The 24,984-nt window shown below is 34.9% G+C and overlaps 1 protein-coding gene across 7 annotated transcripts in view; it reads left to right on the top strand.

Moving 5' to 3' along the window:
- Positions 1-24,984, top strand: part of LOC148641060 (uncharacterized) — a 336,530-nt gene that overhangs the window by 13,721 nt on the left and 297,825 nt on the right. For all 7 annotated transcript variants that reach the window (XR_015930029.1, XR_015930024.1, XR_015930022.1 and 4 more), the window contains exon 2: positions 18,402-18,481. The gene's annotated coding sequence lies outside the window, so the exon portion shown is untranslated. The remainder of the gene's footprint in view (positions 1-18,401; positions 18,482-24,984) is intronic.

Genomic DNA, 24,984 nt, shown 5'->3' with positions numbered 1-24,984 from the left:
GAAACCGTTTTGTTGAAACAGTTGTGTCAGCAGACCTGGTTCGACTTAGTGAAAACGAAAGGAGCACTTTACCAGATCAAAGCAGCTTTGTGTGAAGGATGGGGGACAGTGATAACATTTTTAAATTGTGTGACATTTACGATGACACGGCAAGACTTAATAGCATAAAATAGATTCTTCTTAAAGTTGTACCTTTGATAGCATTCCCTGCAGCTCACAACATCCCAATAAATTAGTTTTCATGACTGGTAGGTTGAACACCAGGGAACATCAAATGGTATATAAACAGTTTGCCATGTCTCTGAGCTGTGCCAAGGGTCTAGTATTTGAGGTTAGGAATAGTCTAAGATTAAGGATAATTCTTCCATCTCTGAATCTCTTTAAAGCAGCTGTGGCTGACCTTTAAAAAGATGTTCTACCTACCTAGTGTTTCCTATGTGTTCTTGTTCTCATGCACAAAGTCAATACTTCCAAACTTTTGTGTTGACACTGTGTAAAACTAAATAAAGTAGGCTGAAATCTAAAATATTTTCCACTTCTGAATCCCTTTAAATCCTTGGGTGACAGAACCGTAAACTGTACAGAAATCAGGATATCAGGAAATGTACCAAAGACCCAGAATTTAAATATATGAACAGCCATTGTTGTGGAAGTTGTGTACTGTACATGTACTTCTGAAAATGTCTGCATGTCAGATATTAGACTTCAAGTCTTTAGAATAGATTTCCTTGTATTACATTGTATATACAGTACAGTATGGAGTTACTTTCTCCATATTCTCAAGTTCGAACCCATAAGCACTTTAACATTCATTTGAAATATTTGTAATATTTTGCTACTGTAAATATTGTATACTTTACATTTTTGTATTGTGTAGTTGAAATTGTTTAGTCATTTTAAGAATATGAAATGAATGGTCATCTTGTTTGATTTAAAGAGAACTTCATAGTAAGTGATGTGGAGGTCTGGGAACTTATAGGCTTTTTCAGTAGAGCTCAACAAGTTGATCAAAGAATGGGATTCTAAAACAAAATTTTAAAGTATATGTGGATGTGTTCAGATGTACCATATCTTTGATCATAGGAAGAATATGAAATCAAAACACAAGAAAGAAGAAAAGGAATCAGGAGTTAGCTTCCATTTCATTGGAAACTGATGTTTAAGGTTTTCTATAAAAATCTATCAAATTAACCTTTTCAAGCGTTTTAATATTTCAAGCAATTTAATTGTGCAAAGCAAAATTTAAATGAGAACAATAAAGTCAAGGAAGACTTTACTTTTTAAATCCAAAAAAGTAAAATATTCATAGTAGCGTTTTTTAATAGAATGGTCACGACATATTTCTGTTAGTCATGACCGTCCGAACAATTATAAAAGTTTGTTACTAATAATGAACTTAAAGCCAGACAAAGATAAATTAGGCTTATTTAAATAAATGTTTGAATTTTTGTATCTCTTCTAGATGCTCTGATTCCTTAAGAAAAGCTTACCATTGTGGGAGCTGTGGGAGTATTTTTCCTGTGATGGGAACTATTCAAGGGTTCCTTATGGATAATGAAGTATTAGTTTCCAAACAGAATTATCGTAGCAACAGTCAACTAGAATTCACAATTTCCATTTTCAAGCAGGCATGCAGAACAATTGATAATACTGTGTTGAGTTATCTATAATTATTTTCTAAGTAGAAGACTTCACGATCTGTATAGTGGCATTAAAATTGTGAATTTAACTGAGCACAAAATGATGAGCTCCCAGTGCATGGTCAGGGCTTTAAGGTGTAAATGGGAGTTAATTAAGAAACTGAAGTACCAAACCTTTCATTATGACTTTAAACTTAGATGACATAAACTGATGCTTTCACCTTTTAAAGGGGAATTTCAGAATTGGCTTAGGGATTCTGGGGTGAAAGGCGAAGAGGATAAGAACTACAGAAAAATAAAATGTGTAAAAGTAACTCCATATAATTCATTCAAATCTACAAACAACAAATGTTCATGTGATGTTCGTAATCAGAAATGACATAAACTAGATGCCCATCTGCCTGTTGAATCAATAGGTATTATCTGTTTTGAATTTAAATTCTTTATTCTATTTCCTTGCCATGATCATTTAGTGTTTCTGTTATTTTATTAGCAGCAGTGTGAACATGGAATCATACTGTGTATGTTTTTACTATTTTTAAAGTTTGAGCACTAAGGTTTTTTGTTGGGCTAGCAGTATGGTCAACACGGGTAGAGTATATCCATACTGTATCTTCTATTGTGAAACTGCTTATAAATACAGAATACAAATGTATTATTTAGCTACACAGGATTTTCCAAATACTTACAGTACATACATATTCTTGTAGATTTCCTCTGGGTTCTCTGGTTTCTTCCCACAGTCCAAAGACACATTTGTAGGTTAATTGTTTTCTAGGAACATTTGCCCTGGTGTGGGTGCTCAAGTGTTTGTGTGTTCCCTGTGCTGGACTGGTGTCCAGTCCTGCGACTATCCTGTCTTGCACCTGTTGCTTACTAGACTAGGCTCTGGCTCACTGGCAACCCTACTGTATATTCGATAAATTGGCAGAAAAATGGATGGGTGGGGAGTTTTCTGTTTGTGGCAAGATGAATTCAAAGGAAACCAGAAACAGTGCATAAAGTCCTGGCCTAAAGCTCCTGTAGCTTCAACGGGAGCTGCATGAAAGATGTCAGGAATGCCAAAAGAGAACACTATAGGGAAAATAACGATCAATTGCTGAGCAATTGTAACAACTATAAAAGAAATAACATGGGGAAAAAAAGTCAATTTTGTAACTCGCCACAATAAATAAGGAACTTGACCAAGGCCCAAGTTAGAACAGAAAATGAGGCTGCAAACCCGACAGAGGAGCCCCAGGTCTGGCTGCATAATCCAAATCGGTGCTACCCTGAGAGCTTTTGATCTTCTATGTATGGTGCTGCTACCATGTGGCATCTGATCCTGTACATGATTTTGCATTTATTTCTACACTTATGCATACCTAATAAATGACAGCTATTTGGTATACAAGCCTTCTCCCTGTAGTTTGGACACAATGGCCTGCGTATGAACTATGTCAATATCTTACTGCAAGTGGGATTTAGTGGCTAAGGATCTGCGCCTGTGGCTGGAATTTTGCCAGTTTGTATCCTGTGGCTGGTAGAGGAATCCTACTCCGTTGGGCCCCTGAGCAAATTCCTAACACAAGAAATTGTATATGGCCAATAAAGTCATTATTGTTTTCCACGGCATAGGACCTCCTGTGACTTTGAAGTTAAAAATTTGTGATGAAAGCTGCACCCTAGCTCTGTTTTGGCTATTGCGGACAGTAGGAAAAAGGAAAATGCTCACAAATGAATGATCACAAGCACAACACATGTTTTGAAAATGCATATGTTGTCTTAATCTCCTGGATTAATACGACAGATGTAGAACTGAGCCAGAGTGATTAAAATTGATGAATCCTAATTTGAGGTTGGTATAAAAAGAAATCAAGTTGAATTTTCAAAATACAAAACCTTTAACATTAGTCACAAAGGGCAGAACTTTTTCAAAATTGTAGCTTGCCTGAATTGCCCAAATTCTAGGCTTAAATTTGAGAGGGTAATTACTTGTTTATGATCGTATTGTAAACTTGCAAATTGTGAGAGCAAAAGGAATGCTTGCTAAGCTCCTCCAAAGATTGTACTTGTTTACCCAAAGGGCTGAAGTTTGGTTCTTACCTTTTAAGAACAGAGAAAGTTCTAAGTGTTTTAAAGCTTTTAAAAAAATTAAACATCCTGATGATTGAATTGCTTTTTTCCATCAGGCTATTAATATAGGAGAGGTTCCAGATGAGTGAAGTTGATGTGATAGTTTGTCTCATTTCAGGGTTCAAGATCTTAGTAGCTCAAGATGTATTGATCTTGTGAACTGTGTTAGGTATCTAATAATGATGGCTGAAAACACATTCAGGTAACAATTGAAGAGGGCTTGTCAAATATTAACTCTTTGAAGAGCAGCTTCTGACTATCCTAGACTATTCTATTAGAAAATTATTTTATGCAAAATTCTCTTTTTAGTCTACCATTTAAAAGTTTCTCTGGCTTCCTGGGTTTCTCAGTAGAAAGTTAATGGATATATTCCCGTTATTTTAGAAATATCAAACATTTATTATCATTGCCTGACAAAATATTAAAGACTCTGATTTAATAAATTCATGTCTGTTGATACACATGCATAATCATAATACTAATAATTAAAAATAATAATTAATCAATATGTACTACAGTGTGACAACTTCTACTACTTTCGAATTGATTCTCAACAGAATAACGAACAACAAGAATTATTTCATAGGAATAATAACAGATATACAGTTTTATATAAATATAAGTGTTAAAGTAGTGTTTGCATATCCATTCTCAGCTTGTATACTTACATGGTTGCCTTGGCTGCTAATGTTAATTTGCTGCTTAGGAGAGAAGAAACAAACCCTAATTTTTATTTATCCGTTGCAGTACTGAAACTAAAAATTCTCTTCATGTTACATCAGTTAATTATTTTTGTTTTCTGGCATTCGAGTTTTAAATCTGATAGAAGATAGAAGGTATTTTGGAAACATTAGTCTTTCTCCAAAACATTTTTGTAGCGTTGACAAAATAACAAAACTATCTTAAAATTTATCAAAATCTCTATGTATTGAATCTTTTTGACACAAAAGATTCTTTGTAAGGTCCAGAGCCTTGTTAGTTTGTTGTGAAAAACTGCCAAGAAAGCATTCTGCTTACTGCGATTAGAGATATGATTGTCACAGGAACTATTAATCTGGTCCTTTGCCTTGAATTCAGAAGATATTTGAAATGCTGTGCAAATGGTTGTTTCATAAAATAAGTACACTCCTATGCAAAAGTCTTAGACATTTTATTTTGTTCTAGACTTTTCATTCAGTGTTCATCTTTCTGCAAAAACAGTCCTTTTTTACAGCTGTTTTAAATATTTATTTCCTGTTGACTCTTCATTTGCAGTACAGTTTACCTTGAGGTATTGTGATTGAGTTTTAAATACCAAACGTGGTTTCTTCTCACCCAAACATAGCTGCATTAATAATAAAAAGTTGTCGAAAACTGGTGTAGAATACTCAGCTTGTAGAAAATTGTTGGTCATAAAAATATATTTCAGTAGTTCAGATGGAAGTGGCATAAATTGAACAAGTAAAGGTTTATTCCATGCCGAAAACAGGACCACCTCTTGTGTATTTTATCTCAAAGTTGTACTCCTGACGGTAATAACAAACATCATAGAATATACTGGAGGCCATTTACTCCACCCAACTCCAGAGTTGGGGGTTTCAGTAATTAAGTAGATTGACTTGAGCAGTGCTGAAAGTGTCATGGATAAGGGGACTCATAAATGCAGGAATGACTTTTTGTGCATGACTACACCACCCAGCAATTAAGAGGGTGCTGGGTCCCTTGTCTTTGCCACAGACTCTCTTATCTCCCAGAACCACCAGTGCATCCATAGACCAGATAAGACAATTATCATACATGATCCCATTTTATTACAGTACCTAGATCTTCCTGTCACACCAACGTAGCCCTGTAACTTTTATGGCTTCTCACTCAATGCACAGAACACATGACACGACTTGCTCACAGAGCAGTCCAAGAACCCCAGTTATCAGAACCAAGTGTCGGCAATGAAAATCTGGCAGTCCCATTCTCTGAAGCTAGCTCCGGTAAGTAACCTGGTGTGCTTCCTTACGCCACAGCATACACACAGTGAACCTCCAGGCTTCCTGCTTAGTTCCGAGTATCCTAAGCTACGTGTCCCAGTTGTTCCCCTCCTCTTCCATGTTTGTCTCCAAGTCCAGTTTTGGATAGAGGAGGGAGGAGCACAATGCTCGGCTCTGCTCCTCTGCTCTCTGTCCCTGGTCTCCAAGTTGAGTCCTCTCCTGTATCCAAACGCTGCGATCTCTCTCTCAATCCTTCTTTCTCCAAAAGTTCTAGGTTCTCTCCTAAGTGTGGCTCATGATTCACTCCCAGGGGGTTATTGAAGTGTCTTGCTGATGTTTTAGGTGTGGGATCTGCTCAGGGATCATCTATCAACTTGCTGTATGCAGATAGCCGGAGGTAACGATGCACTGTGTACCCTGGTCCAGGCACAGTTAAACTTATTTTGTAACCCCACGTGTCCCCTCCGAGCTGTATGGTAATTAATTCGTGTCTGTGTGAGGTCTTTGGGGAAAAATCAGAGGAAAGCTTAAGAGGCTGATGCAGGACATACAAAAGCACCACTCTTATAGAGACACTGGCGATTCAATGTTCACTTAAGATCAACACCTTTTGTTCCACACCCATCATTTTTCACTCTGTGAGAAAAGCAAAAACAAATTAGTTTTGCAATTATCTTAAACTCACAGACAACAGATGCATTTAAACAGTTATTAAAATTCTTAAGGGATCTTAATTTTAAGACAGCATTGTAAAAATGAGCCTCACTTTATACATGCATGTTTTTGTTTCCTCTGTGGAACAATAAATGCACCACATAATTAGTAAAGCAGGTTCTTGCGACCTTTAATCTAGCATGATTTGTTTTTGAGACCTTAAATGCTAAATAGGCTAGTTATTTGTTTATTTTTATTAAAAAAGAACAAGGGATACAGATCAGAACTTGCACCTTCAAAATGTAATTATTAAGTAATGTGGTTGCAGAAGCTCAGACTTTGAAGTTATGAATTACACTGTAATTATACGTAAGACTTCTGAGGTACTGAATAAAACATAAGATAAACCTGCCCTGAAGTCAGAATGTACAAATGTAAAGCAAAAGTAGACATTGAAATAAATTCCTTTTAACTTTTGAAGTTAAAATGAAGACATGAAAGTGTAGATGTGAATAAAGATCAAGATGCAAACTAAAACAAAAATGCAAACTTGCTGTTTCAAGTACTTTTCAAGCAAATGCAAACCTGTTTACTAATCTATTAAAGTACTGAAAGAGGTTGGATGGATAGATGATGTCTGTATTGTGAGTCCTCTGGAAGCTTGTTTAAACAACAAGTAGGAACATTAAATAGTTGCTTCCTTAATAAATTCTAATAAAGTAGTAACATACAGCATTTGTTATTAAAATGAATAAAAATAAAAGCAGACACAAACGGAAAAGAAAAATTAAATGGGGATCCTAAAGAAATGATATGACACTGTGAACCACAGTCATAGCAGTGTCTTTTTATCTCCTAAAGCCTGGAAGCTGTTTGTGGCAACGAGCTGTCCAGCTTGTTTCACTTTTTTCTCTGTGTGAGATTAATTGATTTAGGAGCTGGTTATAAAATGTTTAATGTCAGCAAAACTAATAGAATTTTCTCTCATATATATATATACCATCAATCGTACAGCTGGTACTTTTCCATGGACTCTATATGATGCCTTCTTATAAAACATTCATTGCAGACGTTTTATCTATTTTTCTTTTTGGAGTTTGTGACTTTCTAATTAAATATGGATGATCTTAGCCCATGTAGAAAATAAGATTGGATATATATGATTCTGTATTTAGATACTATAACCAGATATTTTCAGTTGAACTATATCTTGTTTGTTGAGATGTCGTGTCAGCTGTAATAAATGTAATTTTATTTTACTATCTGCATGTGGCTATGGAAGCAACATGTGTAAACTGTTGATTCACACTTTCAGAATCACATTAAACAACATGTTTTGTTGCTGAGCAAGCACCACACAACACCTGCTGTGCTAAACATTTATGAACTGCGAATGATGGATAGCTAATCGCAACCATGGTTACTTAACAGCATCATGTAGGGGAGAAAAATTATATATAATTACTGCACATTTAAAATAAAAGGCACTCACAGGACACTTTCATTAAAAAAAATAAAAGAAAAGCTTTGCCGGAAGACACCATCTTCCACCTGATAACAACAGTCATCTTCCTATCGAGTAAACTGTTCTGCTGGAGAATAGACAAAGTACTGCCGGCAGGAGGCCATATTAAGGAATGTAAAACTGCAACCATAAAAATACGAATGCTATGTGTCTGCTCCCAGTACATTGTAATCATCTCTATAAATTACTTATAATAAACCACAATAATAGCAGCTTCCTTGCAGATGCATGGCTATTTTATGCATGCTGAAGCCAAGTACTGTAGTAGATGCCTTTACACAAGTGGTTTACTTAACGTTTTCTATGCACATCAAAATTCAGCTTTTAGAAACAAGATTAAACGACCAACCATGTTTGATATGACATTGCTTTTCATTTATGAAATAATTTAGCTCAAAACCCTTAAAATGAATCAGCGTGGAAGATTTAATGTGAATTTCCGTGAAGTTCTGTCGTAGAAATATCACAGTTTATTGCTTTTTAGAATGTATACCGTGAAATAAACTTAGCTAAATCTGCTTAAAGTCATTCAAGACAGGTGAAGAGTAGAACTGGTTTTGGAGATTGATTAAATCTCAGTACTATCATCATATTTTTGGTAGGGTATTATGACCATCATTTTTAATACCATTATTAGTGTCCTTACGGAATTACACATGCTATTGTGTTTCAGGAAGACATTCACTCACTGTAAGATTGTTTAATTCCAGAAATCTATTAACTATTTTTTTAGGAGAGTTATATTTAATTAATTCATTATGTTTACTGTGTAAATACCTGTAAATTGGAAGGACTGATGATCTGAATCTGCTGCTCCTGTTTTTTTTTTTTGTAGATTTGTTTTACTTTCATAATCCGTCTGTATATATATAAAGAAAATACTTTCCGTAAACAAAGAATAGATACTGTACACTTGATTATGGCCTCACCTCACCCTCTGGGATATTATCTATTGACTTATTGGGAAATTGAGCCTCTATGGTAATAAAAATGGCCCTGTTTTTGTAAACATTGACTGTTTTTGTTTAATACACTCTTTTTGCTCCTTCATTATAATTATAGTTGTAATAGATTTAATGTTTGCTCTAAGCCAAATTACTCAAAAATGGGTGCCATAGCTCTAAATTCAGGTATGTTCACACCACTAAACGGATTTCATTGAGCTTTTAATTGAATTGGAGAAAATCCTAAGACTTTTGTTATCCATTTTTCGATATTCAGGATGACACCTTTTATTATATCAACTTGCAATCATTTTTGTAGTTTATTTTTTGTCTCTGTTTCAGTTCACTTTTATATCTCATCGTTCAGTGTTTATTTTTTAGATGTACTTTATTTTCTGAAAGGAGACAAATGAGTGAAAATGCCTTCACTGTTCAATATCTCTTGAATCAAGAAGTATTTCACAGAAGCGAGAGGCCAATGGATTATGACTGTACATTATCCACATCAGCAAAATCCATTTAGAATCAATTCTCATGGTCTGTCAAATAATTCCAATCTTTTTGCTTTCTACAACAGTCAGGCTTGTCTAGAAGACACAAAGCAGATATGTGGTGAACCATAACCAGATCCTATCTCTCTTCTATTGTATGCATAAGTACCTTAAAGCCTTTTGGTTATTCAGTTAATTGGTTCATTAAGAAAAAACACAAAGGGCCATTTAAAATTGTCATCCTATTATTTTGTTTCTAAAATTCCTTCTTTACAGAGTAATCAGTAGAAAGAAAATCATCATATTTTCTTAATGCCTCCAATGCTTTATAGTAATTGCCTAAAAGAATAGGAGGTGTTTTGGCCCATCTTGTTTTGCCAAGTAAGCTGAGAATGTTATCCACCTATTTACATGAAAGAAACCAAGGTGTCAGCTTTGGGTAACATGTTATAGTCTCCCAATCTGCACTCTGAAAAAATGTTTATTGGTCTGAGATCTAAATGCACTTATAGTTATACTTAGGTTTCCCTTATGTCCTCTAGATTGGCGATTCATCATTTGTTCTGGAGAGGTCTGGAATTGTCCTCATCAATCCTCTTGTGAGTTTTAATCTCTTAAATTGAAAGGTCCCCTTGAATTTTTTTTTATGATCGAGACATTCCTCCATTCCAATGATGTGTTTTATCTGCGATCCACTACACTGTTTCCTGAGAAGCAATATTTTTTGTACTACAATATATTTATGAGATCCAAATGAGGCCAGCTTGTATACAATATTGTATACAAAATATCTTAGCTAGTGGATTTTACCAATAAAACATCTTCCATATTTAACTACTGTGTATGTTCCGGCATTGTATAGAAGATGACATTCATGTCAACATGAGCACCAAAGTCTTTTACATAGTAAGATTTTGCAACAAGGTTGTTCCTAGTCAGTAATAGGACAGAAAAGCTCTCATAGGATCTACACTACAGTACCTCTAAGAGTAGGGATGTTAAACCTGGTGTTCTGGATAAATTCCACTCTGGGTTTACAAAATACGACCTAAATAGAATTAATACTTAATTCAAGCAGCAATTTCTCACTATACTTCATTATGTTCTGTAATATTCTGGCACATGGTTTATAATGGATAACACATCTCACCAAGGTCGCTGCTGAGGAATTGACTGTATAGTATATGTCTATATACATGGCACTGCATTTCCCATAAAATGTTGTCTAAATTGCCCTAAAAGTAAATGATTGAAAGAAAGTTAATACAATTTTGAACCTCTTGCATTTGGCAATCAATCCAGAAGCATATTAATAGACAAGCTGAGAACTGAATGGGTATTCCTGACTCTTGACCTAGTTATGCCCAAAATGCTCATTAAGGACACCACTCAACATAGGATTTCCATTAACAGAATACTTGACAAAAATCAGAATTTAAGCATTAATGATGCTTTCTCTTGGGTTTGGGAAGGTTGCTATGTAGGTTCTGACTGTTATTTTCATTTGCTGAAGTATATTTTCCACTGAAATGAGTTGAAGGTGGCATTGATTCTTTGAAGGAGGTCTGAACCCTAACCTACCCAATCCTTAGCTAAGGTTAGGGTTCCCTCAAAAGGTAGACAATTCTTGATGGCATGGCTGTGTTTGCGGACAGATATGAAATGCAGGAAAAGTGTTTTTTTCCAAGCTATCAACCCAGTGGCATATTAACAGAGAAACGGAGAATTTATTGGGTAGTCCTGACTCTTGCCCTAGTTATGCCCAAAACAGTGCTCATTAAGGACACCATTCAACATAGGATTTCCATTAACAGAATACTTGACAAAAAACAGAATTTAAGCATTAATGATGTTTTTTTTTTCCTTTTTTGTCCTTTGTGTTAGCCAAGGTATAGCTCATGGTAAGGGCAAGCTTCCACATCAGTCAGTAAGATAGAAAATCTCTACTTATTTTGCATGGAAGAACAATGTTCTTTCAAAAAATTGGTTTGCTTTCTGCAATTGGAAAATAATATTGGCTATTTATAATTCTGCTGGAAATCTGCTCACATGGTTATTTTCTGTATTACAAAAAGCTAAAGAGGGTTGTTTTTAGTCTATTGTTTATACTGAAGGATTTGACAGTATTACAGCAGATGATACTGCATTGGTGATTAACCACACTTCAGTAGTTTTCATAAGCCTTTTAGAATGTCAAGTAATTTTTAATTGATAAATTTTGCAATCCACTATGGTACTGCACAGCAGATTTATGAATCTCTGTTATAAATTTATTATCAAGCATCTTCTATTTAGACATGATTTAACTTTATAACTAGGTTTCATTTTTGCAAATTAATTTGTAATGATCTTACATCAAGCAGATTTGTTCGTTTTTTGTCTTTCTCTAAGCAGTGAATTCTGACATTGTATAGTATGAATCTAATCATCATTTCTGTCCTTGTGAATTCCTAGATTGTTATATTTGCTAAATATTTTCCCTTCCATTTGCATTTGGATGTTCATCACTTGCTTTTTCACAAAAACAAATAATTTATGCATATGAATATAAGCATTAAGAATAACAGGGTGTATAAAATTATTCTGCTCTTGTAGAAGATGCTGAAACTTTATCCTTTAGGAAATATATTAAAATTGGATACATTGGATACTATTCTGAAAGAGTTTTGCTGCCAATGCAAGTAAAAAATGTCTGATTTTTTTTGTTTAAAGCTTGTTTGCATTTATCATTTTTAACAATAACTTGCTTTTTTTTTGTCATTGGATAATGATGTGATATGGCTTCATTTCAGTGTACCTAGATTGGTATACATCTGTCTTTTGTCACATTTTAATGTGCTGCTGTTTTCATTTATGAGATTTAATTATCTGCTCTCCTATGTAATTATAAAGGATTTTTCCGAGTGAGAAACCAGGAAGATGTGTGAAACATTTTGAGGCCCATCAAAGAAAATCCCTTTGACTAACAAAAAATAACATTAAAATTCCATCTGTTAAATTCATGTACGCACTGTGTCACTGTCAAACATTGGTAGCATTCATCTGACACTTATAAATGACCTGTTAGTGTTTTTGTGCTGAAAAACATTTGGGAGGATTTTCATAAAATGCAGTCCATCTGCATATGAGCATGTTTCTTCAGTCAAGAACAGTGAGTTTATAAAGTATTATGTGTAGCAAAAGTGGCAAAAAAACCCGTCTTTGACTTAAGCTCAACATGCATGAAATCTGTGTAGTTAAAAATTAGCAAAAAGGCTTAGGGAGTACTTATTTCAGACCACAAGGGTTACATTATAGCTTTAGTTTACCACATTACTGTATCCAAATGCTTTTTTTTATGGGCATTCAAGTGAAATGTGTGAAAATGTGTCAAAGATTTATACTTATCCACAATTTAATGTGTTCTAGATAAATATATTACTTATGTAAAACTGTTTCATTTATTGTAAAGTCATCCAAATGTAAATAACTGAATTTTGAAGTATGGTACATTCTGTCCATAAATATCATTGATAATGTATCCATGTCTTTGAAACCCTACAAAGCATATTTATTTACACAAAGCAATACATTGTGCAATTAAACTTTACCCAAACCTTTAGATAACATAGGACCACGAGGAATATACAGCAGACCAAGAGAAGTAGTATTGATAATCAAGTTAAACCACTTAGATCTATCAGTCATACCAGTAAATCATGGCTTGCATATAATAAATGTTCAAGTGCTTCAGAATAAGTTTCTACAATTTACTTTTCCTAGTGCTTTGATTTCCTGGTCTTTGGTATCTTGTAACAAATGCAGCTAATACCTGCTCAGCTCACGGAGGCGTTTCACACTATTTGTATTAAGGACGTATCAGATATTAAACTGAGAAGAACACATTTTTTATTAAAATGTATCATATTTATTATTTAACATCTGCAGTGCACTGCATGGGAATGAACTACTGTAGGTTTAAAAAGCCAGCAGATATTCTTGATTTGGGGAATAGCACACACTATACTCTGGGTACTATGGCAAATCAACATTAATTGTTTATTAACCTGTTAGTATTCATTCTTTCATATTAGTGACAAACAACTAGTCAAACAACTTTGTACATAAACCCCTTTTCAACATGACAATTCATCACAATGTAACAATGTTTTATGAGCACTACATACTGTACATGACTATTAATATATTAATTCAATAAACCGTAATTGCTTTGTTCTCACTGTATATTATCTATATTTCAGTGGCAAAATAAAACCATACTGTATACTTTGGTAATACAATGGAAATAATTGTGATCCTGATATTTGTTGCTTAATATTATGAGACGTGTGTTGTACTAGTAATTTCATATATATATCGTTCACATTTTTACTAGCTGCAGTCACAACCCTGCTCTTATCTACATTAAACATCAGCTGTTTAATGTGCATCACTTTGCAAGTTAAATTTGCAGCTATCTGCCTTTTCAGCTATTTGCCTAGATGTGAATTTTATCAAAATGGAATTAATTTAATTTTCTGTTTCTGCAGTTTTTGTTAATCCTCCTAAATTGGTATGATCTTCAAACATGGCTAGTTTACTAGCTTTCATTTACTTTTGGATTTCAGAAAGGTTAGCGATGTTTACAGTTGACATATTGATTGCCTGACTCAGAATCACAATACATAGGCAAGAGGTCACAGATAAGTTCAGTGAGGTTTGAAGTTTACACCTGGGACACCGAGACGTCTCCCAGATGGGAGTAGTGTCAATTCACAGTAGAAAGGATGTACCGCACACTCATGATGCTCTTTGTCCTCTGTTTATACAGGGTGTGTAGGGCATCTAGGTTTATTCGATTTGTTTCAATTATTTTGCTGGTTATCAACATTCATTTTCCCTGCCTATTACAATTAGCGATATGGATGTTGCCAAACCACTAAGTAAGGAAATACTTAAGGAAGTTTTCAAACGCTTCTGAAAAGAAGCAGAGTTTCTGAGCTAGTCTGTCTGCCTTTTTTATAAATGGCGTCACATTTGTCCCTGTTGTCCATTAACAAAGAATGAAACGGGTTGATGTACATGGTAAGGGTATCTCTCATGCAATTTAACAGCTTTCAGTCAACTGCTGGCTATGCTATAGAGTGGGGGCAAGGATTTGAGTGCAAAAGCTCGCACTCCTTGAGCTGCCATGCGATTCTACAATTGCAGTACATTTTGTAACCTGTAAACAGCTAAAAATATCAGATAATTTCTCAAAAAACATTTTGTTTAATGATAACATGGTTTCAAATATAGAGAAAAAAAAGCACTTGGTGCAGCTTAATGGTGTTATTTGAAACTATCACGAATGAAAACAGTATTTCCTGTCAACCCTGTTTGAGACATACACCATAACATTTAGAAAACAATTTATGGATATCCAGGACTAAGTACATGTATGTCCCTTGACTCCTTTTAATTTTATCTTTATTTTATCTAAAGAGGAGCTTTGATTAAACTTGATTACATCTGAAATCCCAAAAACCCATTGTGGTACTTTTTCCCAACAATTTAAAATAAACATTTTCATTAATTGGAGCAAATTAGATCATTTTGATTTTTGTTCAATATAAATTATATATATCTACAGTTGACAACAGTAGAGTGCTTACTAGGGAAAGCAGAAGCTATGACTCCCCACAAGAACTACTGTACTTCTCCCAGAAATCCATGGTTTATTTTCAGCTACCAGCTATATAAATATGTTCATACATTAATATTGTTAACTTTTGGAAGCTTTGTTATATTTCGGTTATTTTTATTTTCAGCTACCAAAATTTCCCATTAGTTAGACAGTAAATGATACCATATTAAGTGGATTTAAAGAAGTAGGCATCCAGTACATTAATGTTACAGTACTGTGCTTTGAAGTACCATACATAGTTGTCAAATTTGGGACCTTCAAATCTAATGGATCCTGACATTCAAGGGATGTACTGTTATAGTTTTTTTAGAAAAAAAAAATGGATAGCCACATATATTTTAAAACTGTAGGTAGGTTATGTATTTTATGTTTATGTTCTTTGTGTTCTATTTTCAAAAAACATGAAAAATGAAGCTACTATTTCCATAACATAAGTGCCACCTACTGTATTAGTCATTTTGAGCAGTGAAAGACTGAATTCCGTTTGCCAGACCAGACTGTAGTATACAGTACATCAGTTTGCTTTCCAATAATGCCAGTTTTGGCACGCAAGCTAGATGACTGCATCTGTACCAATGCAAAATTGTAGAGCTCTTAATGTTTTAGATATTACTTTTTAGAAAATTGAACTTCACTATTTTAATTGCATAGCCAGTCTGTAACATCAGAATTCAAGCAGATTTTGATCTGCTCATTGCCTCACTATGAATTTGCAATGCAATGATTCATTTGCCTTTTAGTGCAAAATCTGATATGATCTGCATATTGCAAAGTAATACATTCTGCAGCACCAGTGAGGGTTTTTTTGTGCATCTTAATTACAACAACAAAACAGCTGTATGATATTAACATAGATTAGTAGCTTCTTGTTTGTAGTAAAGGGACAGTAAACAACAACATTAGACTTCAAATTCATCTGGTATTGTTTCACATTTAAATCATCTTGCTTTTCACAAGCTAAAAATATTCAAGGGGCACGTAATTCATGGTGTTTGCTATATGGAGACTTCTGTTTTGGAAATTGGCACTGCAAACTAAAATTGTTTAATAATACTAGAAATACATGTTATTTTTGTAGTAAATGCTAGTAACCCAAACTGTTGGAGTATTGTTTGTCTTTTGGGATTTAATGCATTGGTTCTCTTCTCTTTTGGGATCTTTCTTGTGTTCTTACTGTATGTATCCTTCACACAAGTACTCAGTTATTGCCAGCCATCAGGAAAACAATTTAAAGATATATTTCTTAGTTTTCCACTTCAGTGCAAATGTCTCTTACATTACCATAGACCACCACATACAGAATCCATATACGTACGACTTAGATGAAATATGTCTCTTTGCAAGTTAAATTTCTGGGTTATGATAGTTATCGTATACGTGGCCTTTTGCCATACTGCAGGTTTGGACATATTGCAGTCATGTAGCTAGTTCTACTAACCAACTGGCTAACCTTTACTGTGAATATGTTTCACTGTACCATACTGTATAAAGCTAGTGACTAAAGTGCTGTGAGAACCTCAATAAGGAACGTATTGCCTGAGATCAAACTCTTCATAGAACAGAAACAAAATTAGTCTCTATAGGCAAAAGTTGAATTCTGTTGACCTAGTAAAAAATAAAGAGCGAGGCTAAAATAAGTAGATGTTTGTTGTGATTTGATTTGAAACTTGTCAAATAAACTGAGGTGATGGATAAAAGTTGAAGAGAAAGTCGGAGGATCCATTCATAAAAGTGACACACAGAAAAATGTGTGATGTATATCTGGTCTTGATATAATGCAGTAGATTTATGCTGTGCACAAACACTCCTGAGAGAACATACTGTATTGGATTTGTAAGTGTTTTTCTGTGGGTAAGCTCTGTTTAGCTACAGTATATCATAGTCTTACATAGATACAGTAGCTGCAATATAACAATAGGGTGGAATTTATGTATACAGTATACTGTATGTGATATATGATGTATATACAGTATGTTGGATGATGAAGGCCTCCCTAGTATTCTACTTTTCTCTGTGTATCTTGGATTTTTGCTAGCCATTTGCCAATTTAGTACAGTATCTTCACTCTTACCAAGTTATTATAATTTAATTTTAAATTAAATTCTAACCCATTTCTCTAACTTTTCATTTTGCCAGACATGTACAAACATCCATGTACAAACATCCATGTGGGATTATAACAGGGTTTAAAGGAAGTCCATTATTTTTCTTACAACTTGTTTTCCTCATTTTATGGATCTGATTTACCTCAGGAGAAAAAGCAAAACTACATAGCAAATATTTCTAAAACTGACTACATTTATTTCTAAGTTAGAAAATCATTTTAAGCTTTGTCTGCTTAAAGCATACTGTATATCATTGCTCCAAGCTATAGACCTGCAACATAGTCAATAAACATCCTAAATAAATAAGTGTATAGGTTGTCTTGTAGTCTTGTAATGAAGTAGATCTTAAGAATTGAACTGAATAAGATGATTGTAATGTCTGAAATTAAGTTAATCTTCCTAACTTAAATTTGTGAGTTTATTTAACATGAAGATTATATCTATGAATCTCTTTTTACATTAACTTCTTCCAATTCAGGGTAACAACCAGACCCTATCCTGGGAAGCAGTGGGGTACATTGGACTGGACACCAGTCCATCGTAGGGCAGATTTCTTCAGGACCATTTTCCCAAAAGCTAATTCATCTACCCCTTTATTTTTGGACTGTGGGTGTTACCCAGGGCACCCAGAGGAAACCCCAGCAAACAATGACAGAACTTGCAAACACTAGATTTCTCATCACTTATTAAGACATTTCTTATCTGAATCAGGATCTCGGAAATTATACAAGTTCTAAAATAATGGTCCCCAGTGGCAGGAGACCCAGTCTTTTGGCACAGTGGAATACAGCCAGAGTGAAAAATCCTGGTGAAGTCTCACACACCGTATTTGAATATTGGAGATTGAGTAAAGGATGATGTTCTCTTGTGCCTGGCCAAATGGCAGCATTTCATTCCGTCCCAGAGGGGTCTAGGGAACTTTCAGTCACCACCCTCAGGGCTGGCCACTTCAATTTTCTGTTGTCTGGTTAGTATCGCATTGATATATATATTTTTTTTGTAGGAGCTGTCTTGGATGGTCAATCCTTATTAATTATTTTCACTACTGAATCTTTTTGCTTGAACCATAACGTAGCAAACCATGTTTAAACATTAAAACTAATTCAACAGGATTTTGTACGTGTTAAATATTAAGTTTATACTTGATGCACTGTCAATAACCTCACTAGGTTCTTTAATTTCTTTTTTTTAAGTTTGTATTTTATGTACGGCTGGATCTTCAGTGTTCCATAGTTCCGTACATCAATTGATTTTTGTCTGTTTGTCTGTTTTAAAGTTGTTGTTTTTTTGCATTTTAGGATGAGGTGCGGCTACTTGCTAGATGATACAGGGCTCATCAAGTCAGCTGAGTGGCAATGTTTTTTAAACTACAACAACGGTATGTTCTGACTGATTTTCCATCTAATGTGCATCAGTTATATTGCTCTAATGAAATTTTTCAAAATCTGATGATTGTGTGTTTTATGCTATCATGCCCCTTATATGTATATAGTATCTGTTCCTATTTATCTGCCTAAAATGTCACTTTATCTGTCTACTTAAAAATTAAGATGTCTGCCTGGTATTTGGGCAGTTAACAACCATCTGGATTACTCAGAACCATCTTACAAAAGAACCTCATGGTCTAATTGGTGAGTGTTACAGTATGTTGAAGCAACACAGTGGCCATGTTTCGGCTCACAATTAAACTGCTCTTCAGTATGTGATTTTTGGTTTGTCAGGGGCATTATTGTGAAACATTTTGGGAACAAAGTCCGTGGCTGAAAAAAGCGAGGGGTCTTTATAGTGTAAGTGCTTTGTAAGGGAGGACAGTAATTATATTACACTGTAGTATTATTAGGTTATTTGACCTTATCTTACTTTTTCTTCTCTTTATTTCCGACCCCGGGTAAGAGGATATGGATTCTGGTGGATTCAGATTAGGGCCTTATTGTTGTCATTCAAGCACTTTAAAGTACTGCTTCCCTCTTCCCTTCCCTTTGCAAATATCCAAAAATGGCTTCACCAAATTGTCTTACTGGGGTTTGATCCAGAGTAAACAAAAGTTCAGACTTAGGCTTTTGTACAATACTCTAACTACAGCTGCAGAGCTGGTACAGCGCAAATTGTAAATTTGAATTGTGAATTGTAAAAGGAAAGCTTATGCACTTAATAGTCTTCAATGAGATGCAGGTTCTATCTCCCTGTTGCCTTGACATTGTATGAAGTGTTTAGTATTGTCAGTTGAGCCATCTAAATTAATTTCAAAACACAACTTAATGAAACCTGAGATTTCAGAAATAAAGCTCAATTGTATTTGAAGCAGTGTGAAAAATACAAAACTTAAAAGGTGTATAGCAATTCATCCTGGGCTATATATTTTGACAGCATAATTTATCATTTATAAACCAATTGTCTAATGCAGATGAGGCACTGACAATAAATAGCTTTGAAAGGTTACACAATCTTAGGGAACAATTAAGTCATTCCATCTAATTGGTAAACCTCAGTTTATAGTGAGGGTATTATATTTACAGTGTTTTTCAAATGCAGCAGAAAGCAAATGCTGTCTAAAATAACCCAGGTCTCTGTGTGGGTGAGTACTGAGAGCATGTTTTAATCTAGCATTTTGAATAACGTTTTCAAAATACTTGGATATTCACAATAATTCCCATTCAGGTTTGCATATTTGTGAATCAAGTCTAAAAAGTAATACAAGGTAATGCTTTTAGTTCTAGCTCTTCCTTTTAAAACTAGAGTCAGTAGCTTTAGGGATGTTTACATTTAATCTAATTAGACCCGAGTCTTTCTGACAAAATATTGTGATTAAACACTGGCCTTTTAATCTAAAGGGGGATTTGTAATTTACTTATTTTTATGTGTTTAGCTGTGCAAAATGTGTGTAGCAATTTAAAATATGTTCTTCACCCTTAACTACTAATAACCCACCTGCAGTGCATTAAGACATGCAAATGAAATCTTTCTCAGGAAATGCAAGTATTCAGTAACCACCCTTCCCCCAGCCTTTTGCCTTTTGTAAAGGCTGAGAAGATGCATCTCTCCCACTGTGACTTAAATTAAGTGATTCAAGGCAGCTTTAACTTTTTGAGTAATCCACGCGCTGGTGTGCACGCACAGGACAAAAAGCACCACGTTAAGTTAAGACAGTTATCGCTCTGAATGGAGAATTTCCCCAACCTCTGGTCACCCTGAGGAAGTAATTAACAGGTGTAAATGTCACCTTAAATGAAACACGCATTCATTATCTGAGTTTAAATAAAACAAGCACAGTTAAAAGGTGAGCATTCGGTTATGGCATTTTGTGAAACAACAAAACGATGAGCATCAAAAAGCACCAAGCCAAAGCATCATAAACCGATGATGCAACCCGCTGTATGGTGCTGTTTTTGTTCAAAGATCTTTTTCAAGCCATTAAAGAGCAAAGGAGCTTCCAAAGTGACTCATTGGTAAAGGTTGAGTCTGTGCTCACTGGTTGAGCCTTGGTCATGTCAGTAGCCCACTGTGATCAGGATTTTCCCAGTGGCTGCATGTGATTGGTGGAGTCAGGCCAGGGCTCTCTTAGATCTTACCGATGCATTGACTTCTGAGGTTGGCTTGCAGCCATGTGGTGATGGTATACTATCAAATTTTCCCCTCAAAAATGTGGTCAAATTTGTAGTGTAAAAAGTAAAGTTCCCGAAATGTAACGTCTGGTATCAGATGTCATCACAAATGTTTCTATATGTCTTGTAGTCAAAAGTGGTGCCATCTTTATGAAAGTTTTTATATCAAGGGGCTGATTTAAGCCAGTTGCAATGATGTTATCTGTTAGAAATCTGGATAGTAGTTAATTTGCCAATGACAGGGGACCCAGTCCTTTAGCATAGTGGAATATATCAAGAATGCCTGAGACTTGCCGTGATAAAATCCTAGTGAAGCCTCACCCACCATATTTGAATATTGAGTAAAAGATGATGTTCTGTTGTGTCTGGTCAAATGGCAGCATTTGATTCAGGCCTAGAAGGATCTTGTGAATTTCAGGAACCACCCTAAGGGGTGGGCGGCCACTTTTTCTTCTGTCTGGTTAGAATTGCATTGATATTGCACTTTTGCAATTTGTAATCATTAGTTCTATACACAATTTTGCCATTTTCCCTTTTATTTTTTGTCACTTACTGTAGGCATAACGCTGTTGGTATATTGCAGGTAACTATTAAAGTTATTACACACATTTGCTCTAAAATGGCAAGTGTCCAAAAAACATCATCCATCTGCATGTGGGAAATGTATCGGCAATGCACTTATTCAGCACTTGATTCACTTTTTTTTCTTCTTAGATGAGTAGCATATTTCACGCCAAGATACAAAAAAATCTATTTAAAAAGCCACCTGCTGCAGTTTGGCCAATAGGCCCTGTGAAGTGTTGTTGACTGAGGTGACCATGGGTTAGAAAAATGAATGCAATACAGAAAAATTTTGGCATGTTCTCCATTCTTTAACAAGGTAGGGTTTCCTTTATATGCAGTACAGTATGTGAATGTAAAATCACTTCCTTCTGGATTACCTTAAACAACATATAATGGTAAACGATGCCAATGTCATTCCTGGATCATTTTGCCTTATTAGACATGCCACACAATGAACATGAACTGCTGCCATAAATTCCTTCAGACCATAAACTATTGGCTAACTTGAGATATTAAAGCATTTTATCATGTGTTTTGCCATTACTCCTGAAAGACTGTAGAGGGCTCAGTACTAAGAAATGTAGTTATAGCAAAAAATATAGGAGCACTTCAATCTGCTTATTCCTTTCTCTTTTCCGCCTTCCCTATCACCCAAGTTCCTTTAGTGCAGCCATGCCATGTGTTAGAAACATCCGTTTTTGAATGTAGACAGGTGCGTTGCACAATGCACCAATGTCCATGCTCATTGTTCCACGTATTTGCCATTTGCTATATTCAAAGAAACATACAATTTGGATAAAGCCCCATATGTGATGCCGGGGCTATATAAATAATTCCTGGAAATTGTTGGTTGAATGTGACATTAATACACATTTAAGCTTCAAGGCTCTTCAGTGACCTGGCACGTTTCTTGGTAAAAAATGAACTCTTTATTTTCATATTATACAAGCTGTCCAACATGACACTCCAGATAAAATGAAATGCAGTGAAAGTTATCCCTAACGAACATATTATTTCAATATTTGGCTCTCATTGGACATTTTATGTAATAGAGAATGGTACTACAGTAACTGCAGAACTACCCATTTGCCTCATAAAAACCTTATCATTGTAAGAGAGTGAGGTTCTCAAAATGGAAATGCAAAAGCAAGGAGTAATACAAAAAAATAAAAATCATGAGGTAAAAAATCCCATTCCCACTTATATATTTTTTTTCGTTTACGTGCTTATAAGAAGTCAGATTTTGGATTTTTCAGGATTTGTATCACGTACATTTTATATATTTTGAGGCAGAGAGTTGCATATTCTTAGGTTGATGAACTTGTAACTGAAGCCCTGAGTAAATGCAAATTTAGTTTGCCTGAAATTCTACAAATAACATCTATTGGCAATTGCAACTCTTCAGTTTTGAGGGTTAGCGCTTGATAGCGTTTCTACCAGTTCTGAAAAAGTGTTGATTTTACAGCTCATTTCAATGACTGTGATCTCTGACCCTCATTACAACAGTCCTTAGATTCAAAGAAAGCATTCAACTTGACTTGCGAGACAAAGGCGTCTAAAAAATAAATAATAAACAAAGCAAACTGACAATGATTTCCAAACCCATAACATACATGCATGCTTCTAAAATCAGAAAAAAACATCAAAAACGCCTCTGATGTAATTAGCTGTCAAAAAAGAGCAAACTGTTGGTCTAAATGATGCTTTAGTGTTGATGAAGTGATATAGAGAAATTTTATTTTGTCCACTAGTAGACATGAAACGTTAATAGTTTCAAGGACAAGGAGCCAAGAGACATCAGATGTAATGAGATCGAGCAAAGCTTCTGTGACAGCAAATTTGATCACAAATGGGTTTAGAAATTGCTTTTTTGATATAAATGAAACATAATTCATCTTTCCAGACGCTTTATAGTTTTTACCTATCAGCAGGCACTTTCCAAGCAACCCAATATCTGGAAATTTGGAGATAGAATAAAAAGTACATCATTTAACTTAAAAATGTTGAAACTTAAGGTTTACCTCAGTTCCCTAAGACAGGTGATCTTGGTGGTTCCCTTTCCATGATGAATGCACAGTTAAATGTTTCCTAAATGTCTTTGACATTTTTTCAGCAGTTAACTGCATAATGACTACTGACATATTAAAGTACTACATTAATGACATTAGACAGGCAGAATTGGAATAAAGTGATGGACAAAGGTTACTGAAACTTTTATATCCTAAATGCTGATTTTCAGAACTAATAGAATTTGTAAATGTATTTAATTAAAGCAAACAGTTTCTGAACTTTGCACTTCAGTTTACATCAAACCCTTTGCAAAGGAAATGGTCAGAATAGGAAATGAGATGTTGTCTGGATTTCAGTTGTAATTAAATGTTTTGAATGAAGTTTAAAATGTAATACAGTACAGTATGTGAGCACTCTTTTCCTGTGTCTGTTATAACAGCAACAAACTTCAACATGTACCAACTTTACCCTTTATTAAAAGGACTCTAGTGTATACAACTCTAATGAATTTAAAATTATCAATATAAATTACACCAGTATGTTTGCTATCATTGAATGCATTCCTATCACAACCCCCCTTCATCCCACCAGTGATCAAATTTATCACTTTGCTTAATATTAAATTACTTAGCCATTTTGTTTAAGTAATATCTTCTTTCAGTCCAGAATACGTCAGTGGAACTTCAAGCTGAATCTGATTTATTTGGTTCCACAGAGAGTATACAGAAATTATATTTAGATTTAAAACACCAATGACCTCATATGACCTGCAGTTTGTAAATGATCAGCAGAGTGACTTTCCTTCAGGACTCTTTCTCAGCAGTCCAGCACATGATCTTCATCTTCACCCCTTGTCTAACTGTGCCCAAATACCAATGTGCTATCACAGAAAATTACAATAAATGGAGTGTGCTTTTATAATAACTTAACAGCTGTACTGACTGCTCCAAGAAACCATAGCATTTTGTACTGGCATGGAGCTACTGTAAATGTTATGAAAGAGTAAAACACCACAACTACCCACATACCTACAATTGTAAGCAAGTCAGAACCTGCTACTTATTTTGAGAATTGATGAGGCAGTATCTGGTAATATGATACAGTATATACTGTATTGTCTGCGATGAAAGTTTTTCTTTCATCAAATCACTGAATAAGATCAGATTAGGAGTGCTTCTGGTGATGGGTAATGAAAGCATAAAGTAAGAATCACAAGCGATGCAGCCCAGTCATTTTAATAGAAAATTATCTGAAATTAAACATGCCAGATATCTGCTTTCTTCAAAAGCATTAGATAGTAATCATGTAATGGTGCATCAACATAAATGTCACTCTATTCATGCATGTATGAGAAAAGTCACATACAGTGACTGTATTGATTGTTACTGTCACACTAATCAATGCTGACTAGTGGTAAAGGTGATCGGACCCTATGCGATGCTGAAAGGAATCGAGTCAGACTTCCAAGGGACGAAGGACAAAGTTCGAGGTCAGGGTAGCCAGGCTAGGTCGGGAATCCTGAGGTCAAAAGAGCGAGGTAACCAAATCCGAAAGACGCGAGGCAGTGGCGGAGTTGAGGTCGGAGGCAGAATACAAAATACATTAATGTTATTGTATGTTAGTTATTATAATATTATAAAGTTATTAATGTAGTTTTTTTTACCAATTTCAAATTAAGCGCAAAATCATGAACTTTGTCATCATC

Source organism: Lepisosteus platostomus, chromosome 25 (genome assembly GCF_059453375.1).
Source record: "Lepisosteus platostomus isolate fLepPlt1 chromosome 25, fLepPlt1.hap1, whole genome shotgun sequence".
In the NCBI taxonomy this organism is placed as follows: Eukaryota; Metazoa; Chordata; class Actinopteri; order Semionotiformes; family Lepisosteidae; genus Lepisosteus; species Lepisosteus platostomus.
Note: the sequence above shows the minus strand (reverse complement) of the source record. Positions and strands in the feature narration are given on the sequence as shown.